General features: G+C 47.1%; 1 pseudogene; it reads right to left on the bottom strand.

Moving 5' to 3' along the window:
- Positions 1-526: 526 nt before the first annotated feature.
- LOC149434364 (U2 spliceosomal RNA) lies at positions 527-646 on the bottom strand (annotated as a pseudogene).
- Between the last annotated feature and the right edge of the window lie 5,476 nt (positions 647-6,122).

The following is a 6,122-nucleotide window of genomic DNA, read 5'->3' as shown; positions in this document are numbered from 1 at the left end:
AAGTGATAGTGTGAGAAAATAATGCCCGATGTCTAATTATGTTATCTGCCAACCCGATTCAGAAAGAAAATGATTTTTTTTTTTCTCTGCTGCCTATCTTTAAGTTCATGATTCCACTTAGATTTTCCTTGGATATTACCAGGAGGGACATTTAGACAAGTCTTTTTTTGTTGTGAATTAAAAAAAAAATAAAAATATTCCATTCCGACCCGACCAGACGCAGAATTATCAACAGCTGACATGACTGTATTCTGATCATAAAACCTAAAGACGGGAATCGGATTTATGGCCGCTGTGAGCTCGGCTGCAGCAGGTACTTTGTGCTGGGATGGCCATGGGCTTTCTACACAAAGCATGGACTTCACACGCAGGGGCGGACTGACCATTTGGAAACCCGAGGGCCCGGGGTCATGAATCTGGGCCTCTCCGGCTATCCCGGGGGAATTACTCCCGGGCCTCAACTACCCGTGGGCACCACGGTTTTTGTTCCAGCCGGTACTAGCCTTCAGAGCCCCCATCATTCCAGCAGGGGTACTATACAGCCAACCATCCTCACCAAGAAGTAAGAATGATGGCGGAGCGCCCCCACTGGACACTGATAAGAACAGATACTACACTTGATCTTAGCTAAAGGCCGAGAAGCGGATTCTATTGTTTGCTTGCGGGTGCCGGTGGGAAGGAGATGAGGGAAGATGGCAGCCCTGTGGGGCAGGCACACAGGGGAGCCTGGGCAACAGGGTGACACATATGGTGCACAGGGAGCAGGGGCGGACTGACCATTTGGAAACACGGGCACTGCCCGAGGGCCTGGGGTCAGTAGGGGGCCCCATGAGATGCCCCTGCTTTCTATTTCATAGGCTTTTTTGAGTTTGGGCAGCGACGCAGGGGCCCCATGATCCCGTATTGCCCCATGAGTTGTCAGTCCGCTCCTGTTCACACGTAGAGTAGGTAGCTGAAAGACAGATCCCAAACCAGGTTTATTTTTCGGCCTATTATAAATAGCTGAATATAATGGGCCTCATTTACTTGCACCGAGACAAGGGGTGGGCAGGAGGGGCGCAGAGAGGCAAGCAGGGCTGCTATTAGAACCCACGGGGCCCCATAGAGACAACCTCACAGGTCCCCCCCCCCCCAAAAAAAAGGTTTACTGTGCATCAGTTATGAATGGTCACAGTGAGTGAACGCTACCAATCATTCATTGTGTTCACTCAGGAGAAAGTGGCTGGTAAATGTAACATATCTCCATCCCCTCTCTCCATCCTGAAGGATCCTATTTTTTTTTTTAAGTCCGCGGAAGTGCGAAAGAACTAAAAACCCGTAAGTGAACAAAAAACATGCAAGTGCAAAACACCAACACAAAAAAGTGCACTTAGGGGTGTGCTTTGTCTCCCCCCCCCCCCCGAAGGGGTAGGACCAGTGGTGTATTTAGGTTTTGTGCTGCCCTAGGCAACACAAAAATTAGTTCCCTCCCATAGAGAGACTCGAAGAGAGCCTGACATTGACCAACAACATCCCAGCCCCCCCCCCCGCCCCCACTCAAGAGAGCCTTTCACTACCACCGCCCCCCATACACTGGCAACCCCCACCAGCCCCAGCAAGACACTCACCTTTACAGCTCCCTGGGAACAAGAGTCAGGCTCTGCATATGCCATCAAGAAACCTGCAGCCTCTCTGAGATCCCACCTGGTCCCCGTGCTGCGTGTGTCGCTTCTTCCTTTCATTCTTTCAGGGGACGGCACTTCCCCCCTGAAAAATGCTGCTGCCCCCTGAAAAATGCCGCCCTAGGCAACGGCCTTGTTTGCCTTGTGGTAAATACACCCCGGGTTAGGACCTCTACCTTGATACCCCGGGGCGCGAAGCTCCTGATAGGGACTGAGGTTTCCACATGGTCCACCTAGCCAAAAGGCCTTTTGGACCCCTTTCCTTGTGACTAGCTGAAGCCAACCACCAAGTACTAGGTCAGGGGGCTCTCCTGAAGAGAGACCCTCCCAGGAACAGGGGAGGAAGGAACCAAAAGGCCACACATCCTCCCCCTAGACTTCATGGCAGGTCCGAGAACCCACACCCTACCAGAAAAAAACATACACACGAGTGAAAGTGACTCAAACGTGGGAGAATATAAATAAATAATGAAATAAATACATTTTTAAAAAATTAAAAAGTGGCCGTGCAATTGTCCACTGGATAGGCCCTGAGGCCTGTAGCATAAAAATTGCCCTGGACTTAGCCAAAAGGCCTAGCGCTAAAAAGCGCAGTGCAGGAAAAGTGTTTTGGACCACTCAGAGGGCACTGTTCCGTGGACTCTCTGCCTCTGTGGCCCCTGGCCAGACAAGGTAGATCCATTCGAATCAGGAATCTGGGCCCCTCCGGCTTTCCCGGGGGAATTACTCCTGGGCCCAAACTACCCGTGGGCACCACGGTTTCTGTTCCAGCCGGTACTAGCCTTCAGAGCCCCCATCATTCCAGCTGGGGTACTATACAGCCAACCATCCTAACCAAGAAGCAGGAATGATGGCGGAGCGCCCCCACTGGACACTGATAAGAACAGATGCTACACTTGATGTTAGCCAAAGGCCGAGAAGCGGATCCTATTGTTTGCTTGTGGGTGCCGGTGGGAAGGAGATGAGGGAAGATGGCAGCCCTGTGGGGCAGGCACACAGGGGAGCCTGGGCAACAGGGTGACACATATGGTGCACAGGGAGTAGGGGTGGTTTATCATCCCCGGGATGTTTACTAGACTCTTGTTCAGACAGATTTCAGTGAGTTATTCCTAAAAATTACAGGCCTACAATAAAAAAAATGACATATGCAAAAAAATGTACCGCTTTGAGCACAGAAATACTTATATAATCAGACCGCTAGGGAGGTTAAATATAAAAAAATAAATCCTCTGCACTTGTGACACAAATATCTCAGGATTAAGTGTCCAAACCGATGATAACAGCCCGTGATATAAAAAAAATCAATATGGAAATTCCAGTGTTACTGTGTCCCATGATAGTGAAACTTCTTGTGCATCAACTCGACTCCAACACCAAAAGTGCACCACCACCTTAAGTAACGGAGACTCCTACCAGAACGTATAAACTCTTTAGATAGAGTCACAAACAGGGGCGGACTGACCATTGAAAACTCGGGCACTGCCCGAGGGCCCGGGGTCAGTAGGGGGCCCCATGAGATGCCCCTGGTACCTTTTTCATAGGCTTTTTTTTGTTTGGGCAAGGACACAGGGGCTCCATGATCCCCTATTGCCCGGGGGCCCCATGAGTTGTCAGTCCGCCCCTGGTCACAAAGACTTATATTTAATCGTCCGGACTAGACTTTTTCTCTTATCCGCCATAGGGATACCATCAGGGATAAATAGCATGTTCTCCTATCACCTTTACATCGCTTCTCATACTCAATACCAGATCACTTCCAGTGTGGAAGAATACTCATATATAGCATTTAAAAGAAGCAAGGGAGCTCACAAAGCGTAAAACAGTAAAGCCAAGTTTATTAAAACTAAAATGTAACTATTCACATTCATAAAAGTGTTAAAAACATTGAACATATATAATACCAATCCCAGGAATCTCCACAGTTGTTTCCTTGTAATCCTCTGCATGATGACGTAATGAATGTAAGCTCTACCCTACGCGTTTCATCACAAATGATGTCAGGTGCCATATTGATTTTATTTATATCACACACTGTTTTCATCAGTTTGGACACTTAATCTTGAGATATTTGTGTCACACTTGCACAGGATTTATTTTTATATATTTAGCGCAGCAATTTTTTACATTTATGGTTTTGCACAATTTATCTAATTGTTTTCTGCCAGCTGCTTTTCCTTTTATATCTGCCAGATGGATGCCAGCACATGGAGCAGCATAACCTCTGGGAAAAGGTGGATCTACATCTAGTGTCTGAGCGACGGTGGACCCATTGGTGAGTCCTGAGGTGGACCGGGAGCGTGACTAAATATCATCTCTGAGAGTCCGCCAAGGCGTTATGATGACATCATACCGGTGACCAGACCCTGATGTTTTCTACAGATTACATACAACGCGCAGTTTGTATGTAGTTCTGGTAAGCACATTATAAAACCATTACTACAAGGAATTTGCTATTTTCTCACCTGACCAGTTTGGCTACTTGGTGGACTTCTTTATCACCTTATGGAGCATTTCTGATATATATTAATATTGGTTTTTGGAGGACTCCTCATCTGGGACTATATCAATCTCTTCTTATTATACATGAATCATGATTTTATATAACAACATCTAGCGCTGCATATTCAAATGTTTTAAATATATAATACCAATCCCAGGAATCGGCCACAGTTGTTTCCTTGTAATCCTCTGCATGATGACGTAATGAATGTAAGCTCTTCCCTACGCGTTTCATCACAAATGATGTCAGGTGCCATATTGATTTTATTTATATCACACACTGTTTTCATCAGTTTGGACACTTAATCTTGAGATATTTGTGTCACACTTGCACAGGATTTATTTTTATATATTTAGCGCAGCAATTTTTTACATTTATGGTTTTGCACAATTTATCTAATTGTTTTCTGCCAGCTGCTTTTCCTTTTATATCTGCCAGCGTGATTTTTCACGGTAAAGACCAGTGACCTGAATCAGTACACTAATTATCCTTTCATATCACAAGCTATTGTCCAGTATTGTTCTCTACTACTATTATCTATGACACGTAAGCCCTGATGAACGGTGAGATCTGAGCACTTGGAACACATTGGCTTGCTTGTCCTCTTGTTACTTGCAATTGAGACTCACTGGACTCCTATTAGGTTTGTGGTGTTCTCAACTTTTCTGAATTCTCCAGACTACTCTGATGCCCCTGATGGGGTACTTCCGGTACCAAAACATGTACTCAGAGCAGCCGAAGAGTTTTGTAGCTGGGTGGGCAGAGCCTGATGGAGATTCAGAGACGCTCCCCTTGTGACTGACAGCAGGCAGTGGGCAGATGCCAGTAGACAGTCTGCTATTGGCCATCGAATCCTGCTTGCTGTCAATCAGCCTGACAGTACGGACCTGATGAGAAACTAGTCCCGCAGCTTCCCCATCAAGCTCCGCCCACTGTCAGCATTATTGGTTGTTAGGAGCCTTAAAGATATGAAGCTGAGCGTGTCCTTGACAACTAGTGGCAGGTCAGGGTACTGGAGGCAAATATGCGGCCCTGTTAGTACTATCTCCTAATTCCCTCCAGGTACTCAATTGGCCTTAACTACTTCTGGTCTCATTATCTACGTTTAGACAGGTTGCTAGAAAGGCTAGGTACATTTACTTCTTTTCGTCTTCTCTGAAGTCAGTGGAGCAGTGTGTGATTGCTTTGGACTGTTCTAGCTTTCACTGACTGAAGGTTTCCCACCGCCTTCTAGAGGATTCGAGAATGTAGTCAGTTGGAAAGGGCAAATGAGCGACTTGAATATTTATGTTGTCTCAGCCAATCTTTGGGGGGGGGTGCCCAGTAGGTGGCTAAGGAGTGCATAAATAGTCTGTGGCCTGAGGCAGCCCTCTTCGTGTCCAGGAGAAGCTCCCAGCTGGAAGGTTTGCTGCCCTTCTGGGCAGTGCAGCTGAATTTCTTACAGGAGCTCATTGAGGTTCCAGCTTACCTAGATCTGGGGGGGAGCTGATTTTCTGAGAATAGCTGAAGCTGATCAAGGGATTTCACTTAAGATCTGAATTGGAGTGTTCACGGGAGAAATGTCTGTGTAGTATTGGAAGGAGGCATCCAAGTATTCAGGGACATTGTGAGTACAGACCCGAGTATAGGATCCTAGTGACTGTTTGCTGCTACTATGTTTTGTGGATCAGTGCTAGCGCTTGCTTGGATTGGGACATTTCATACTGTGTCTCAGTGCCGCTCATTCCCTTAGCTGCTACTAGAGGGACTGTTCTAGGAAGCTTTGACAAAGTGAAGAGTGTCCTCTTGTTACTGCATTGTGTTACTGGAGTATCCTACAGCTCTCTTCTGCACCCTGACGCATTTCCGGCTTCGCCGTCCAACGTACCACGTCACTTCCGGTGGGTGGAGCGCACACCGGCGTGCGGCGCTCTCAGGAGCCATCTTGCTTGAGAGTGATTCTTATGCTGTCATCTGTTGCT

Source organism: Staurois parvus, unplaced genomic scaffold, assembly GCF_062004578.1.
Source record: "Staurois parvus isolate SC_StPar_1 unplaced genomic scaffold, SC_StPar_1.0 ptg001764l, whole genome shotgun sequence".
NCBI lineage: Eukaryota > Metazoa > Chordata > Amphibia > Anura > Ranidae > Staurois > Staurois parvus.
This window is presented reverse-complemented; position numbering and strand designations above follow the sequence as displayed.